Genomic DNA, 18,856 nt, shown 5'->3' with positions numbered 1-18,856 from the left:
CACCTTGCCCCCTCTTGGCAGGACTCACTTCCGGGTGGACATGAGGTGAGGGCGTCTGACTAGCACACCTGGACCCAGGCCTCGGCCCTGGGCCCCAAACCTCACAAAACGTCCTCCTTCCAGTCCCGGGCTTGGAAAGCAGATCTCACAGTCTGTGTCCGGGCATCCCTGGCCTTACTTAGTTGTAGAATTTGCCTTTTCTCATCCTCTTCTTTTGTGAGGTTTGCCAGTGATTTATCAGCTTCGTTCATCTTTTCAAAGAACCAGCTTCTTGACCTGTTGATTTCCTCTAGCGTTGTTTTTGTTTTGTTTTTTAATATTCTTTCTGCCCTAATCTTTATTATTTCTTTTCTTCTTGTATCTGAGGGTTTGCTTTGCTGGTTATTTTCCATCCGGTGTAGTTGATACACTAAGGTATTTATTTGAATTATCTCTCCTTGTTGGGTGTGTGAAGTTATTGCTATACACAGACTCTGAGTACTCAGGTTGCTGCGTCCCAAGGATATGATACATTGTAAATTCATTCTCATCCCCCCCCCAGGGAATCTTTTGATTGTGTTTTTTTTTGTTATTTCTTCAATTTCCCAGTGGTTTTTAAGTAAGGTATTTGATTTTTTAGGAGTTGATGGTCTCATGGTTGGTTTCTAATTTCACTGTGCTGACAAAAATTGGTGTTGGAGTTGAAGAAATTGGATTTCCACGTGCAGAAAAATTAAACAAGATCCTGGCCTCAAAGCATATGCAAGAGCAGCCATAACAGCAACTGAAAAAATAAATAGAGGCTACAGTTATAGGCAAACGCCTCCTAAGATTAGTTCTCTTGGTTCAGAAGTTTAGGGAATTGCTTCCCATGAACTGTCCAGTCAATTGACCGCATACTCTCTCTAGGTTTCTGTTCTACTTCACTACTTGGATGAGTAGTGTCTGGAGTCTTGAAAGCTTATGAGCAACCATACAAGATGCCACAGTTGGTCTCTATTGCCCCGGAGCAGTGAAGGAAGGAGATCCAAGCATCAGAGAAGGAACCAGACTGCAGGTCTAAGGGCCTCTCCACACTGCCGCCTTCTTTGCTGCGAGATCAGAAGAACCGATCTCCTAGCAAAGTTACTAAACATCTGATCCAAGACCCAATCCTGATCAAAAGGAGGAAAATAGGGAATAGAATTTCAATTTCCAATGAAATCTAGACTTCTGGACCCATTGACACTGGAGGAATCCCTTGACGCCCTGAGAAAAATCTATAAACCCAAAGTTGAAATGATCCCTTGAAGTCATCTTTAAACTAAACAACACTTTAACTAAATTAGTACCAAAAAAAACCAGAACTAAACATTAGCCTTGTGCATAGCACTTTTTTTTTTTCACAAGAGAAAAGCTTGTAGTTAGTTCAGGGATCGTTTGCTGGCCCTTAGGAGCATTTTCCAGTCCAGTCTGTTGGGGCACCACGCCCTGGCCCCAAAGTCCACTTTCAGCATTCCCTGGGGACCTTGCCACTCCATTCCCTTGCTGTTCCGCTGCACTCCCCCAGTGATTTGCCTCGGTGTGGTGGGATCAGGTCAGGTGCAATTCCCACACTGTGTCTCCGGTGCTGTCCCCTGTATCGCCCTTAGTCACTGAGGGGCATCATGTCTCATAGTAGGGCCAGCCATGTTGTTCTCTCTGTGGACTGGCTGCTCTACTCAGGAACATCATCATCACGGCCTGGTGGGCCAGGCTGTGCTCCACTCTCTCCTCCTGCCCCTTCATCTGCTCCCGTGTGCTCTGATCAAATATGTCCATCTCCCATAGCTGCAGAGTCAATGTCGTCCTTTGGAACAAATTCTTTTCGGGGGAGGGGCAGTGCATAGCACTTTTAAAAAGAATTATCTATCAGAGATCAAAGGAGACCTGGCAGCATATTGTATAATGCATTGAGCTGTTCCCCACAAGGTCGACAGCTTGAATCTGCCAATTTCTTGGTGGGAGAAAGATGAGGCTGTCTGCTCCCATAAAAATTTACAAGTCTTAGAAACCCAAAGGGGCAATTGTACTCTGCTCTATAGGGTATCTATACATTGGAATGGACTCCTCGTTTTTGGTTTTATATGAAATCAAATTGACACTCGGTGCTCTAAAGCATCGATGGAAGTTTCTCATTGATTGCTGCTGAGTTGATTCCACACAGGAACCCTATGGGACAATAGAACTGCCCCTGAGGGGTTCCGATACTGAAAATCTATAGGGAAACAGATGCCTTCCTTCTCCCTGAGAGCACGTGGTGAGTTCTAAGTGCCAACTTGGCAGCGAGAAGTCCCCTGTGTAACCCACTGTGCCACCCCAATTTTTGAAGAGATGTTTACAAAACACAAACTTCATGCCATCGAGGCAGTTTTGACTCATAAGGACCCTATAGGGCAGAGAACTGCCCCTTCTGGGTTTCTAGGGCTGAAAATCTTTACAGGAGTAGAAAGCCTCATTCCCATCCAGCCTCACCCCCAGAGAATGACTGGTAGGTTCAAACCACTGGCCTTGCACTTAGCAGACCGATGCTTAATCCACTGTGCCACCAAAGACATTTAGCAGGTAGTCGATCTGGGTCAATAGCAGTAAAACCATATGAGTAGAGACACCAAGAATGGTGACACGGAGTGAAGGATGTAACTAATGTCATTGAAGGGTATAAGTAGAAATTACTTTGCTGTGTATATTTTCACATAGAAATAAGATAAATATTTAAAAAGAACGCTAACAGGCAGCTAGCCTGCACTAGCCAGAGGGAGAGCCCCAGACCAGGCAGCCTTTTGTGGCATTGTGCATGAGTCCTCACAAGCTGGAGCCCTACCAGATGGCTATACCAACAACGACGACCTCAGGAAGCTGCCGAGATGAGAAGATCCATGTCCGTTAAACACACGCAGCTTGCAGACTCATGATGCTGAGTGGTGTCAACTTTGCTGCTAGTTTGGGTCCTCGGATATAGCGAGGACTCTTCAGGTACGCAGGCTGAACAATGATCAGACTCAGAAGGACCTCTTGCACAACACCAAACTCACTGTCGCGGAGTCCACTCCAATTCATAATGGCCCCTTTGGACAGGGCAGGACTGCCCCTGTGAGTTTCTGAGACGGTGACTCAGTCTCAGGAAGCCTCGTCTTTCTGTTGAGGAGCAGCGGGTGGTTTCCAACCGCTGAACTTGCAGTTAATGGCCCAACTCGTAACCCACTAACGAACGTACCTACCCACGATGCTGAATCTTTGTTGATAAATCCCTGCCTCTAACATGGGCCCATGAATTTTAAAATACATCAGAAGATCAAATTATACCCAGACAGAGACCACACAAAAATATTTACTGGGGACTCCATCCCCCCTAGGGATAACTGAGGAATCTTCTTTTGTCCAAGCTTGAGTCCAGGTCCAGCTGCCCACAGTCAAACCCTTTAAGCCGCACATAAAACCATACCCCACTGCTTCTGCTTTGCCCTCCACAGAGTGGTCTGCGGCACAGAAAGCCCATTAGGGAGCTCATGGCCCCAAACTGCACTCCAGCCCAAAGGGAATGCGAACATCCCTGTCTACCAGGACACCAGGCAGAGCAGGACACAGTGGGGAACTATTTTCCCAGACCTTTCTTCTGAGGCACCTTGAGGCATAATCAAACCTCCAGCCTTTCCGTTGGCAGCCACGCGTGGTAACTATTTTCACTACCCAAGGACTAACATACTCCCGCCACCTTTGAACCAGTGCGGCCATCTCCCCACTCGAGGGCAGTAAGTTCGTCGTGTTTGTGTCCCAGCCCATAGTCACCTCACTTCTACCGCTCTCCATTTTCGTAGGTCCGGGCTCAGCCAAGTCTCCTGGTGTGCCAGGAATAACAAGGGAGCGATGACAAGGACGCAACGACTTCGAAGTGAAAATCCCTTTGTTTCCAGCAATAACCGTCATCTTGTTAAGTGTGTATCTGTAACGTTGGACAACCTAATTAGCTGAAGCGCAATTTCCTCTTCTGCAATAAAACACAGTTCTCCTGTCTTTTATAAAATTGCTCTGAGAATTACATGAACACTGAAGTGCCAGTATGGAGCCTGGCCCAGGATGCTGGCCGGGCCACCCACATCCGGTCCCTTGTCATCCTTCTCTTTGGCTGCAGAAACTTCTCTGTGGGTGGTGTTTACCTATTGGGATCATAGAAAACACGGCCCGCCAGCCACACGGCTGGCCTTTCCTGGGTCCCTCTGGGTGGGAATCTGTACCAAATCCTGGGCTGCGGGATCAGAGGCGTGGCTACGAGGACTGAGCGAGGACAAGGCTGGGCTGTTCATTTTCACGGAAGCCTCCTGAGACCGGCAGAAATATCGCTACTCATTTAGAAGGTTCGAAACAAAGCTCAAGAAACATTTGAACAACTGCTAATGGAGGCCCCGTGAGGAGAAAACAATTATGTTTTGGGGAGATAGACTTTCCTACCAACATAGAGTTTTCCCAGCTGGGCCTCCAGGCATCAGTATGCGCTTTATAACAGAAGGGAGCGCAGAATCATTGCGTTTATTTTAGTGACAATGGCGCCCCTAAATTCAGCGCTTGAAGGCTCATAAAAATAAAGCCAAATGCACTGCCACTGAGCTGACAAGCCTCATCTTTCCCCCCGAAACCGCTGGCTGGCTTGAACTGTCAGCCTTGAGGTTAGCAGCCCAACACCTAACCCACAGCGCCATCAGGGCTCCTCACAGGCTGCTAATGCACTTCTATAATACTGAGGATTCTGGAAGCTCCTGTCTTTCTCCCTGGAGGTGGGACACACACTGTCTCTGCTACACATTCCTGTTGACAAACACATGGAGCTATGCTGATGGAACCAGAGGCCTGGAGCTGGAGAAGCCATATGGAATCCCATGTCAGTGCTGAGTATGCTGCCACTGCCACTGGATCCACAAGACTTTCTACCCAGGGGCCTGTGATCTTCCTGCTTTTTGCATCATTGCATGGGTTGCGTGAGTCTGGAGAGGACTTTATAATAGCTTGGTTTCGGACATATGGGCTAATATCAGGCTGATGGACTTGATCTGGAGTGGGCTGGGATGTTTTCTTAATATGCAATTACTCTTTGATATAAAGCTCTTTCTTATACACATATGAGTGTCTATGAATTTGTTCCTCTAGTCCACCTGGACTAACACAGTCAGGTTGTCACACTGTGGTGGCTTACCTGTCGCTGTGATGCTGGAAGCTATGCCACCAGCCTTTCAAATACCAGCAGGGTCACCTGTGGTGGACAGGTTTCAGCAGGGCTTCTGGAATAGGAAGAAAGGCCTGGTATCTACTTCTGGAAATCAGCCAGTGCAAGTCTTAGAGTTCATGGCAGAGTTTTGTCTGACACAGTGCTGGACGCCGAGCCCCTGGGGGAGAAGGCACAGGGGCCACAGCAAGGGACTTGGATGCACCAAGGAATGGAAGCAAAGATGGTGCAGGTCCGGGCAACATCTTGTTCTGTTGTGCATGGAGTTGCCATGAGTCAGAGCCGACACCCTGCAACCAGCCGCAACCATAGCCACAGCTGGCCACTCCCAGACAAGGACCACTACCTCCCTCACCACACAGGCCTGTGGGGCCCGCTCCGGCCTCAGCTACACCAGCCTGAGGCATGGGGTGCCACTTTGTGTCTCCCACTTGCTACCCTGTTCTTGGTCGCTAGAGTCATTCCCAGTAAGGAATCCCACGCCCACACCATCGTGTGATAATTCTATACAGTGATAAGTCCATGCAGATTTGCCTGTGTTTCAAAAAGGAACCTGGTAGTGAAGTTACAGGAGGCCTGGTGGCGTAGTGGTTACATGTTGGGCTGCTAACCACTAGGTCAGCAGTTTGAAACCACCAGCCCCTGCTTGAGAGAAAGTTGGAGCTTTCTACTCCTGCAAACAGTGACGGTCTCAGAAACTCACAGGGTCAGTTCTACCCTGTCCTGTAGGGTCCCTGTGCCATTGACTCAATGGCAGTGACTTTGGTTTTTTGGTGGTGTAGTGGGTTATGTATTGGGCTTCTCACCGCAAGGTCAGCAGTTAGAAACCCCCAGCCCCTACATGGGAGAAAGAGAAAACTTTATACTCCCGTAAAGAGTTACTGTCTTGGAAACCCACAGGGGCAGTTCTACTCTACCCTAAACGGTTGTTATACATTGGAATTGACTCAATGGCAGTGAATTGTGTTTGGTTTTTGTTGTTGTTTTTTACTGTTTCTGTTTCAGTCCAACACTTTGCATTCCTCCTAACCTTCCTACTATGACATGATAGCCAATCTTAGCACCCTGATGGTGTTTCTCTGGACGTAGTTGGCTTGTCTCTATGGCAGACACAGTGCATTTGTTAGCCTAGCGGTTACTTGGCATCCCTTCTCCTTGGCACAGCCAGTGTAAAGAGCGAGATAAGGGCTACTCTTTCCCTAGCCTCTGCCATATTGGGGTGACCATGTGACCCCTTCCAGCCAATGACCAGCAGCAGCAGAGACCTCATGGGAGGTCTTTTGCTTTTCAAATGAGAATGATACACATTCCAAACACAGCCCTTCACGCCGATTGCTTGCTCCCTGTAGGTAGACTTCGAGCTTATGACTTTGGGGGACAGGTTAAAAACAAACTCTCCTAGATAGGACTGACGTACAACAGTGGTTGCATCTGTGTACCTTCAAGTGTTGCACTCAGAACCAAGCATGGTGTTCCAGATTGGGCACGACCATATGCCCTCTATTTAAGCTCTTATCACCCCTGTCCCCTCCTAAGATTGGGCTAAGGAGGCCTGGTAGCACAATGGTAAAGTGCTTGACTGTGAAACAAAAGATTGGCAGTTGGACCGCATCTAGAGAGACCCGGTGACACGTTTGGGGAAACATGGCAGCTTAGGAAATGTACCAGGGTCACTGTAAGTCAGAGTCACCTCCGTGCACCCAGCCACAGCAACACAACAACCGTGTTGGCAGCCGTACATAGCTGACTTGCATTTTCACTAGTAACAGCAACAGGACTATAATTATATTCCTGTAATTATAGTTACCATTTATTACAGGCTGATTATTTTCCAGTTCCTACATGGTCCAAAAAAGCAGTCCTGGTGGTAGAGTGGATTACGCATCGGTGTACTAACCACAAGGTCAGCGGTTGGAACCCAGCAGCCTCTTCTGCAGAAGACAAGAGAGGCTTTCTGCTCCCGTAAGGCTCTCGAGCTTTGGAAGCCTGCAGGGGCAGGTCTACTCTCTCCAACAGGATGGCTGTGGCTTGGAATTCACTTGATGGCAGTGAATACATATGTGTGTGTGTGTGTGTGTGTGTGTGTGTGTATGAATGATTGTCAGGAAGGTTGGTGCTTCAAGCCCATCTGGTGGCTCTGAGGAAGAAGATGTTCGCCTGTAAATCTGACAACCCAGAAGAGACTCTGGAGCTGTCCTGCTCTCTAACACACGGGATACCTTGAGTGGGAACTGAAGCAACAGCTTGGGTTTGTCGCCCCTTATTTTGTTTGAACTCACCATATAATCTTCATTGATTTAACTAGTATTTATTCATCCCAGACAGTGAACTGAGGAGAGACCTAGAATAAATATCCAGATCCCTACCCTCAGAGTCCAGCGGGATTATCTTTATTGCTAGTAGCCTGTCAAGTTACATAGTATCGATGCCATTTTTATAGATACTGAGTTAATGCCCAACTGAAAACTAACTTCTTTTCACCTACAGTTCTGAGACACTGGGCTAGATCACAGGCACGGGGTTTCGTTTAATGAATTTAGAATGTAAAATGTTTGAAGCCATTTTGAACTCACCGAGAAGTTGCACAATAACTTTACCCTGAAACCAGGTTAAATGTATCACCTGCTGTCCTCTCACTCCCCAATACTTTGTTTGTACATTTCCTACAAACAAAGGTGTCCTTTTGCATGACCAGGAACAGCGATGGAGGTCAGAGAATGGAGATCGATGTATTCCTACCATCGGCTTCTCAGACCAGTGTCCCATTTGGTCCGTTGTCTCCACCGCCTCCTTGGCAGCGGATTCAGCAACATCACCCGGAGCACCTGGTTTCTGAGCCGCTTGCATTGCCTTCATTCTGAAACAGTTCTTCTTCCAACTGCCCTTGACTTATGATCTGGACACGTTTGAGGATCACAGGCTATTGATTTCTTTTTTAGGAACCTGGGTTTGCCTCGTGTTTTCACACTAATAGGTTCAGGTCGTACATCTCGGGTGGTCCTATCACAGAAATGATGCTGTATTCTGCCTCCCATCCCTCTCACCTGTTCTCAGAGCCCCGTCATGACATGGGGACAGACTGAGACCTGGCCGGAAATGAGGCAGAGCGCCACCTCCAAGCACAGGAGTGTTGGGTGGAGTTGTGGATGGACAAGCAGGCCAGGCCCCAGAAGCCCCTTGTGGGGCAAGCCAAACCCAAGACTGCTCAGTGGCTCTGCAGATCCAGATGACCTTCAAGCTCTCAGCCCAAACTCCCTCCAAGACCTTTTAGGCTGGCCAAGGGAACTCTGCCCAGCAGGGGACTTCCATGGACCCCCTAAAGGATCCAGGAACACAAGAACTAACTCTGAATGCTGCTTCCTGCAAACAGCAGAGGCAGGAGGTTGCAACGAACACAACAGGTAGAAAGAAAGCGAGGGAGTTCTGAGGTGTGCAAGGAGAACACGGGAGGTCTTTGGGTACAGGCAACTCCACTCCTACTTGGCCTTCAGTGTTGTGGAAATTTCCCTTCACTCTGAAATAATTCTGTCAATCCATAAAAATAAAAAAAAACTATCAAACTCACTGCCATTGAGTCAATGCCAACTCATAGAGATCCTGTAAGACAGGGTAGAAGTGTCCCCTGTGAGTTTCTGAGAATGTTCCTCTACGGGAGTAGAAAGTCCCATCTTTCTCCTGAGGAGTGTCTGGTGGTTTTGAACTGCTGACCCTATGGTTAGCAGCTGAATATGGAACCACTATGCTACAGGGCTCTGGAATCAACCCCTACTCTCAACAAATTAAAGGGCCCTGGTGGCATAGTGGATTACTCATTGGGATGCTAAGCAAACATAAGGTCAGCAGTTCAAAACCACCAGCAGCTCCTCAGGATACAGATGAGACTTTCTACTCCTATAAAGATTTACACTATAAAGTTGTAAATTTTACAGCTTCAGAAATGCACAGGGAGCAGTTCTACTCTGTCTGATAGGGTCCCAAAGACTTAAACTTCCCTTGATGGCAGTGAATTTGGAGTTTTCTCCACGAAGTCTTCATCACCATCACCTTCACTTCTGCGTGGGCACCTTTTAAATCCTTGAAAAGTCTTGGCACCTTCCCTTCCATCAACTACTGTCATCAAGCCAATTTCTACTCATAATGACCACATAGGACAAGGCAGACTGCCCCTGTGGGTTGCTGAGCTTGGAACTCTTTATAGGAGCAGACAGCCTCATCTTTCTCCCGTGGAGCAGCTGGTGGCGTTGAACTGTTGACCTTGTGATTAGCACCCCAACGTGTCATGACAACACCACAAGGGCTTATTTCTTGCATGAAAGTGAAGCTAAATAAGAATTGTTTGCACCTGTCCCGACCTACCTACACATTTGACTTAAAGACACACGTAGGAACAGATTTGTTGTCCGGAAAATTTCCTAGCAGAAGCATGCCACAAATATCGCTGAAGCTCCTCTCCGGGCCTGCACTGGCCCCAGCTTGCAATGCTTAGTTGCAGCTCACAGTCCAGCAGAGGAAGAGCTAATGCAATGGGGAAAGATGAGTAAGTATTAAACAGAAGAGCAAGGCAGGCCTCCTGGCTCTGAAAAGGGGCAGTCTGGACACGAGTTCACCTGCTGTTTGTTAAGGCTGAATCAGGGGAAGGAGAGGGCACAGGGCGCCTGGAGGAAGTTGTGCAAGTGGCCATCTTGCTGGGCACTGTGAGGAGAAAGGCCAGGCAGAGTAGATGGCAACCAGCGTTGACAGTCTGCCTAGAATGATGGGCCCGTGTTCAACTCCTGGCTAGTGAGTGAGCCTCAGGTGTAGGCACCCGTTTGACAGTAGCAGCGTGCAGCTGGCTAATCCTGAGCAGGTTTCCCTGGTGCTTCCAGACTAAGACAGACTAGGAAGAAAGGTCAGGCTATCAACATTTCAAAATCCGCCAGTGAAATCCCCACGGATCCCAGCAGTCTGATCCACACCCGATCGTGGGGCTGGTGCAGAATCAGGCAGCATGTTGTTCTGTGGGGTGGGGGGTCACTGTGAGTAGAGCCTGACCCCACAGCAGCAAACAGCCATGACAGCTGTCCCTTGGCCGAGTGTCAGGAGGTCTATGGGCAGTACTTTCTCAGTGGCTGCAACAGACTGTGGGTCCCTAATTCTACTGGGGAGCCCTGGTGATGTATTGGTTATGCATTGGGGTGCTAATCCCAAGGTCTGTCATTCAAAGCCATTAGCTGCTCCCTGGGAGAAAGAGGGGGGTTTCTATTCCATAAAAAGTGGCAGTCTTGGACACTCACAGGGGAAGTTCTATTCTGTCCGATGGGGTTGCTGTGAGTCAGCATCAACTCGGTGGCAGGCAGTTGGTTTATTTGGCATCCTCAGAAGGGGAAGAGGAGAAGAGGGAAAGGTTTTGCCATGTGAAAATGAACAGGATAGATAGATAGATAGATAGATAGATAGACATTTCTAGGCAGAAAAAAAGTGATAGAAGCAAGGTTTCCAGGGCAGAATCTAACCTATAGTGTATCTTGGTATGAATTTAGATAAGTTACCCATTCTGAGTACACAGCCTGGTGGACAAGAGGTGTTTCTGTGAGTGTGCGCCCACATGCGCACATACACATGAAAGACTCAGTCCTTCACCAGAGAATACACAGGTTGGCAAGTAAGCCTATGGCTGAATTTCAGCCTCCACTCATTCCCCAGCAGCATGTATTTGTGCAGTGCACAACGTACACAACCATCCATGGTCACACTGCAGGTTGACTTAGGTGTTATTGAGATCATCCGAACTTGCTGCTTTTCCTGAGTGGAAGGATATGTCTTCTAGAAACTGCCTTTCGATCTGAAGATTTTCCAAGTGTGGTAGTTTCATAATCTGGTGTCAACTTGCGAAGGGGTGGATTCCAACCTGTCAATCAGATCGCAGCTTGATGACCTCATTTGGAGGCACGACAGAGATCAATAGCTCGCTGGAGGCCAGATACACTCTCTCCCTGCTTCGTCTTTCTGCTGACAAACCACATGGAGTTATGCTGATGGGACCAGAGCCCTGGAGCTGGAGGACCCCCCGCCCCCAGCCAGCGCTGACATGCTTCCACCACCACTGGACCCACAAGACTTCCCACCCACTGGCCTGTGCTCTTCCTGCATTGGGCATTATTGTATGTGTTGCGTGAGGCTGAAGAGGAATTATAGATTAGTATCAGATATATGAGCTAATATCAGGCTTATGGGCTTGATCTGGACTGGGCTGGGATGTTTTCTTAATATACGATTACACTTTGATACAAAGCTCTCTATTATACACATGAGTGTCTATGAATTTGTTTCTCTAGACAACCCAGACTAACACACCCTGCCTGCTTCAAGACCACAGAGCCAAAGAGAGGTGGCCGTGGAAGGCCTGGCAGAAGGAAGAACAGGAGTACTGCCTCAGCAGGACCTACCACCCCGAGAGGAGGAAGCACATTCTGGGGTGGGAAGCACCCACGAGGAGAGGAGGAGCTCCAGTAACAACTCCCAGGCCTCGCACGGGGAAGGGTGGCCACCACTCCCCACTCCCACTCCAGGAATGAGGAAGAAGGTAGGTGAGGGCATCCCTGCGGAGCCCAGGAAGAGCCTCCCTCTGGCTCCAAGGGGAACCATGTTCTCCTCCCTTGTGACAAGGCTGGGGAGGGCGGCTCCTGCATTCCCCAGGCAGCAGGTCACAACGCTGCGCAGGAGTGGAGCAAGACAGCCCAGGTGACTGGAACTCCAGGATGCCCGTAGCTGTCAAGCAGGTCTCAGGGCCCCAAGCTGCTTCCCTGTCTTCCTCCCTGCCCCCCACTTTCTGGCGACCTGAGCTGATGGCTCTTTGTCAGGCTTCCAGCCAAGCAGGACCTTCAGGAGTCCCAGAGGCTGACTTTAGAACAGGCCTCACAGCCTTGGCACCTGCCTTGACCCAGCAGGCTTTGACTGAGGTCAGTGCATGGATGAGTGTGTGTAGGATGTGTGTGTGTGTGTGTGTGTGTGTGTGTGTGTGTGTGATAGAGGGAGAGAGAGAGAGAGAGAGAATCCCCTGGAGTGAGTCCTGTGTCTTTCTCACTTGTGCCTTCGTACCTGAAGCTCTGAGGAACACGGCTCCTCAGGTGAGGTCATCCTTGGTGGGAGTCACCACCTATGCCCCCTTAGGTGCTGTGGTTTGTGAAAGTTACTGAGGGAGGAATGGCGTGCGTTCAGCGCTGCTCCAGTCACAGGGCGGGAACCTGGAGAGTCTGACCCTCGGGGAGGGACTGCAAAGCTGTGGCCAAGGCCTAACTACACAACAGGACAGACATCCCTAAAGGACCTGTCCTCCCGGCTCATCTTACTCCTCCTCCCCAGAATGTTCTCCCTCAGGGGTCAGATGGATGGCACCCTAAATCAGTGGATGGCAATGGGCACGAATGTTTCTTTCTTTGTTCCTTAAGAACCCGGCCCTGGGGTATCAGGCACCAGAAGACCCCAAACAAATACATGGATACAAACAACGTGGACCAGAGTGGAGACCCAAGGCCCATCTGTAGATAGTTGGAGATTCCCTCACAGAAAGGTCACAAGGAAAGGACGAGGCAGTCAGGGTGCAGCACAGAACCAATGGAACACACAGCATCCCTCTAGTTCTTTAATGATTACCGCCTCCCCTCCCCCCGCGCCCTGCCAATCCCCTATCATGACTCCAGTTCTACCTTACAAATCCAACTAGACCAGGGCATATACGCCGGTACAGATACGAGCTCTCAACACATGGACTCCAGGACAGATCAACCCCTCAGGAACAGCAGTGGGAGTGGTGATACCATACAGGTAGGGGGAAGGGGGAATGGAGAATGGGGAGAAATGGGGAACTGACTACAATGATGTATGACTCCCTCCCACACCCCAAGGTAACAGTAACCACAGTACTGTGGTTAAGGAGACAGCTGGAAGTGTAAGATATGAAAATAATAATAATTTATAAATTTATCAGGGCTCCATGGGGATGGGAGGGTGAAGGAGGAAAGGGGGAAATAAAGAGGAGCTGATACCAAGGGCTTAAACAGAAACTATTTTGAAATTGATGATGGCAACATATGTATAAAGATGCTTGATACAATGGATGCATGGATTATTATAAGAGCTGTAAGAACCCCCAATAAAATGATATCTATATATAAAAGAACCTGGCCCTTAGTGTCCAGCACGGCGCCAGACACAGAGAGGCCCTTACAGGCTTTGGCCGTGGCAATGAGCAACAGCAGGAGACTGGAGTCCCGTCGCTGTCCAGGAAGGAGCACTTGCTCAATCTTGTGGGCTTCTTTTTATCCACAGAGGCACGGGGTGCACTAGACAATGCTCTTGCGGATGAGTGATGGCCCTTCCACTTTCTCTGCCCCCTGGAAGCACCCCCCCCAGCCACCTCCCACAGGAAGAGTCTAACCCCTTCTCTTCAGGGATTCTTTTACCCTGAAGGAAGGCCGGCATCGTGATTACCTCGTTGGGCTGCTAACCTCAGGGTCAGCAAATCGAAGCCGCCAGAAGGACAAGGCTTTCTGCTGCAGGTCAGAAACCCACAGGGGCAGTTGTATCTGTCCTGCCCGATCGCTGTGAGTTGGAAGCAACTCAGTGGCAGTGAGTGAGTTGAGTGAGGCTGGCCAGGGCTGCCAGCTTGATGTAACTCGGTCTCGTTGGCGATGGCAGCAGATCAGCCTGACCACGCGCACCCCACATGGTGTGTGCACAGTGACCACCAGGGCAGTGGGCCCACAAGAAACCTGCCGGCAGGATGGTGGGGAGAGAAGAGGGACACGTCTGCTCTCTGGTGAAACTGGCCCCACCCTGGCCTGTGAGCCATTCTGTCGCCACGCTGGCTGACAGGGACTTCGTGCCACGTTGAGATGAGAGGGGCCTCGGCTTCCGCATCCGGGCCATCATTGACTGCAGTGACCCCCCAGGGAGGAACTCTAGTCATGCAGCGGTTAAAGCACCCGGCCGCTGAACGAAGGTCTCTGCTGGATACAGATGTGACTGTCGGGTTCCCTAAAGGTGACAGCCCAGGATGCCCCGCCGCGGAGTTCTGCTCTATCCTCCCGGGTCACTATGAACCCCCAATCGATTTGGGTTAGCCTTAGGAGCGAGCCCCGACAGAAGCCACAGTTGCAGGGTTCAAAGCAAAGCCCTGAGCTTAAGGAGGAGGGGTTTTTGAGGATCTGGGCGGAGCACCCATCATGGACCCCTGCGGAGGGGAATGGGTTGGGCTGGGCGCCGAATATTAAGGGCCAGACCATGGCGACCCGAATGGCCACTAGGGGTGAAGCGAATGGGGTACAGTTTTGATATCAATACAAGCAACCCCTAAAACCCTTCTCAAAATCAAATCTTCAGAAGAACCAACTATCTCCTCGCCCCCCCTATATAATCCCCCCCACCCCATTAGCTCGTATCTCCTTCCCTTTCTTCTTGTCATCTGGTATGGTTTCTCCGCTCAGGATTTTCATACTTTTATGAATTCCTGCATCCCCTGCCGTTTGCACCCCTCCCGTGGCCCCTCATATTGCCTCAGCACCTTTGCAGTGACAGCTGTGTGACTGGGGCAAAAAGCCCAGGTCTGGGAGATGCACCTGAATTTCAATTTCAGGTCAGCCACTTACCTACTGTGTGTCATTAGGCAAGTCACTCAACTTCTCTGACCCGCATCTTCCCGCATGGAAATGCCACCATAGCCGTGCCTGCTTAGTTCTGAAGTGAGGATGAAAACGAGGCTCCTAGCAAAGGGCTGGGCTCAGCCAATGGCTTTTCATGCATTTGAAATGATTGCTGTCATCCTTGTGAGCCTTGCTTGTGTCCACACTATACTCCCTGAGGACAGGTACCTAAGTCGGTGCTCATATGTGGGTGGGGATTACAGAAAACTCTGAGGCGACAATGGGGTCAGACCCTTAGGATCAGTTTGAGAGTAAAACAAACAAACAAAAGCAAAACAAAAAGCCCAAGCCCATTGCTGCCAAGTGGATTCCAACGCAGGTGGCATAAGGATTCTCCAGGGCTGTGGCCTTTTGAAAGTAGGTCATCAGGCCTCTGGGTGGGTTTGAACTGCCAACCTTCATAACTATCCAGGGCTTGCTGCACCAGTGGCTAGCCATTTGAGGCATCCCTGATTTAACAGTGAAGCCGTGGGCATCCATGCGCCTCACACTGAGCTATGTCTTATTTTAGAGTGGGGCCCCACCAGGAAAAGTGCCTTCTTGGGTCCCAGCACCCTCCCGGCCTTTTTAGTACTGGGGTACTAAGAGTGGTGGGAGGATGGTCCCCAGCAGGCTCTCGGAGAGGAAAGGCAAGGCCACTTGAGGGAAGGAGGTGGAAAAGCAAGCCCGAAGTCACCCCATGCGGGACCAGTGAGGAAAGGCCCCACGCGTTCCGCTCTCCCCAGGACAGATGTGCTGTGGGCACAGGTCCCATTTGGTCAGAGAGCAAGCACAGGATTGACTCTCGGTTTCCAGGCCAGCCCACGCGGACTTGGACGTGACTCAGTCCTGGGTGTGTCCGCTCTAGCTTCTCTCTGAGTGGGCCCAATGAGAGCCTTCGCAGCCCCCAGACAGGCGTCATGGGGTAAAGCCCTGGCTTCTCACCCTTCCCACTGCCAAGGAGAACGGGGCTGACCCTGCATCGCTGACCACTCGCTCCACCGCTGCTGCTCCAGCCCCGATCAGAAGACAAGACTTCCCTCCCTCACAGCCACTGCCCAGGGAGGAATGGGGTGGGGGGGGGGGTCACGAGGAATCTGGTGGTGCTTCTGTCCAAGGGATAAAGAAGATGCAACTCCACATATGTCTTAAAGCAAGGGACAGCCCTCCAGAAAGAGCGAGTATAGAGCATGATGGGGGTGGGTGGGCAATGGGAGAGGTTAGTCTCTCTGAGGAGCTCCTGACCTCAGTGAATACATCACAGAAACCCAGTGGGGGAGTGCACGGAAACTGAGACCCAGCTGGCTGTCAGATGCTGCACACATGTTCAGGGCACACAGAACTCTAGGTGTGTGACTTACACACACACTTGTACTATCACATACACTTATACTATCACATAAACATGTCCCCCCGTCTCTCTCACACACACATGCCCTCACACCCTTCCCATACATTTACATACTAGCACACTACCTCCTACCTGCACAAACTCCCACTCACATACACACTCTCATAAACGAACACACACATTTCCTCTCGCGCACATACGTCATCCGTTTCCACCACAGAGGATGCAGTGTGTCCATCAATGCAGTCCTTTATTCTTCTGCATGCTCAGGAAACCAAATCAACCTCCATGTCTTTTTCCATCCAGTGAGGCTGGTCTAACCTAAACAACCCACTTCCAGATCTTTGGGGAGCTCAGACTCTCAAGCCCGAGGGACAGTGTGACATTCCGGCTGACGGATGGGTCAAATGTGTTACGCATCATCAACAATTTAAAGCATACTATGGGAGAGCTGAAGGACCCCCTCTCTGTAGAGGGCTGGGCTTCAAGCTTCATGATGTAAGGCTGTACATATTACTGTGGATCGATCCCTCCTCCCCGACATGTCTATCAGCCTCAGGTGAACACACGCCATTCTGAAGGGTTGAGTCACCAGGCATAGAGTTGCACAAAGGCAAAGCACAACGCTGGCACCACCCACCACCACACCCCATGACCTGAAAGAAATGATGTCATCCTGAGACTAGGAGAAGGACAGGTGACAATGTCAACCAGTGAAACAGTCCCCAAAGAAACCGCCCCTCAAGGAATACTTGCTTTTAAGGCCTCCAGAACCTTGTCTCAGAACCACCCAGCACGCCGAGCACCATATCCCAGTTAGCGGAAAGAAGCAGAGGCCTGGGGTGACCAGGTGAAACATGCTGGGTGACAGGCCACAGCCTAGCAAATACCAAGCCAACATCTTGTGGTGTTTCCCCACCCCGATGGAGGAGGAACAATGGAAGAATGGAGGCCTTGGGACAATCCCACACAGAAGGCCCTGCATGGGAACCTCAGAACCTCCAGTGTGCAATGGATCGTGATGCCAAGTGCCGTGGTGTCCCCAGGAGTGAACCTGAGGGCATGGGAGCAGCGGCAACCACAAAGTTCACCTCGTGGGATACCCACCTGTTCCTTCAGCAAACATTCATAGAGCTCCCAAGATGCACTAGGCGCTGCAGAATTTGAGACACACTGACAGGGTCTACTTCTCAAAGAAGTCCAAGTCTCCTGGGAAACAGAGACCTAGACTGAATGGTAGGGGCCCATCTGATTGACAGATGCGAGCCCAGGACTCTCTGAGAGTTTGAACACCCCGATGAGGCGCGTGCTGGCATGGCCCAGAGCTGGGCTCCCAACCTTGACTGCAGGTTATAATCGCTGGGGAAGCTTTTAAAACTGTCAACGACCAGACTACACCCAACACCCAGAAAATCAGAATTGCCAGGGAAAGGTGCAATGATCAGCATTTTCAAAAGCTCCTCAATTAGTTGCAGTGTGTGCCTAGCACTGCGATCCATGGGCCCTAGAATCCCCCTGATGGGAAGCTTCAGGGCTCGGGGGGTTGGGATGTTAGGGACAGCCAGCATGGAGAATTGGCTTTACAGAGTTTCCTTGACAGTGTTTTGTATTCATATATTCTTATCTTTGATTTCTTCTGGCCTTGAGCACCCAAACAACAAACCCAAACCCATCAAACTCACTGCCATCATCAACGTCCATCATCAAGGACAGAGGAGAACTGCCCCTCTGAGTTTCTGAGACTGAACTCTTGATGGGAATAGAAAGCCCCGTCTTCCTCCTGAGGAGCGGCCAGTGGTTTCTAACTGCTGGCCGTGCGGTTAGCAGCCCAAGGCACAACTACTAAGTCACCGGGGCTCCTTCAGTCTCTTCTTTTACTTGTGGATCTACTGGTGAGTTTGAACTGCTCACCATGAAGTTAGCAGCTCACTCCAGGGCTCCTTTGGAGATGAAAGGGTGCCAAGAAGTGGGGTCTGAGGATAGGAAAAAAGAGATTTTTTTAATGCAGATGGGAATGATAAGGCAGTCTGCCCCTGTAAAAATGTACAATCTTGGAAACCCAAGGGAGCAGTTCGTCTCTATCCTATAGGGTCACCATAAATCCGAATCAACTCTATGGCAGTAGTCAGTGGGATGTCATAGCCAGACTTCTAGAAGACGCTCTGATACCATCTTCATACCACGGCCTCGGCCTCTGCCCTCACCTTTTCACTGAGATGTCCTTGCCAAGTCTCCAATGGCTGCCTTGTTCCCAAATCCAATGTTTGTCCTCATTTTTTAACCCGACTGCTCCCTTCTGGACTCGTGTTTGGCTTCAAGGTCAACCTTCTCTCCCGGCTTTCGTCCTTCCTCTCTGTCCACGCTACTGAGTCTCCTCCACCCAGCTCTTAATGCTGAAGCAGCTCAGGGCTTGGTCCCAGGCCTCCACCGAGTCTTCTCATCTACGCCATGCCATTGACTCCCAAATTCCTCTCTCTGACCCAGCCCTCTCCCACTGAGGGTGACCTCACAGAGCCCTCTGCCTAGGGGGTGCCTCCCCATCTGTGTCTTATTGCTCCCAGCCCAAGCCATCCACAAGAAGGCACAGCCCGTGTTCCCCAGCATTGTGGAATTAAAGGAATGTATTATATT

Source organism: Tenrec ecaudatus, chromosome 17, assembly GCF_050624435.1.
Source record: "Tenrec ecaudatus isolate mTenEca1 chromosome 17, mTenEca1.hap1, whole genome shotgun sequence".
NCBI lineage: Eukaryota > Metazoa > Chordata > Mammalia > Afrosoricida > Tenrecidae > Tenrec > Tenrec ecaudatus.
Note: the sequence above shows the minus strand (reverse complement) of the source record.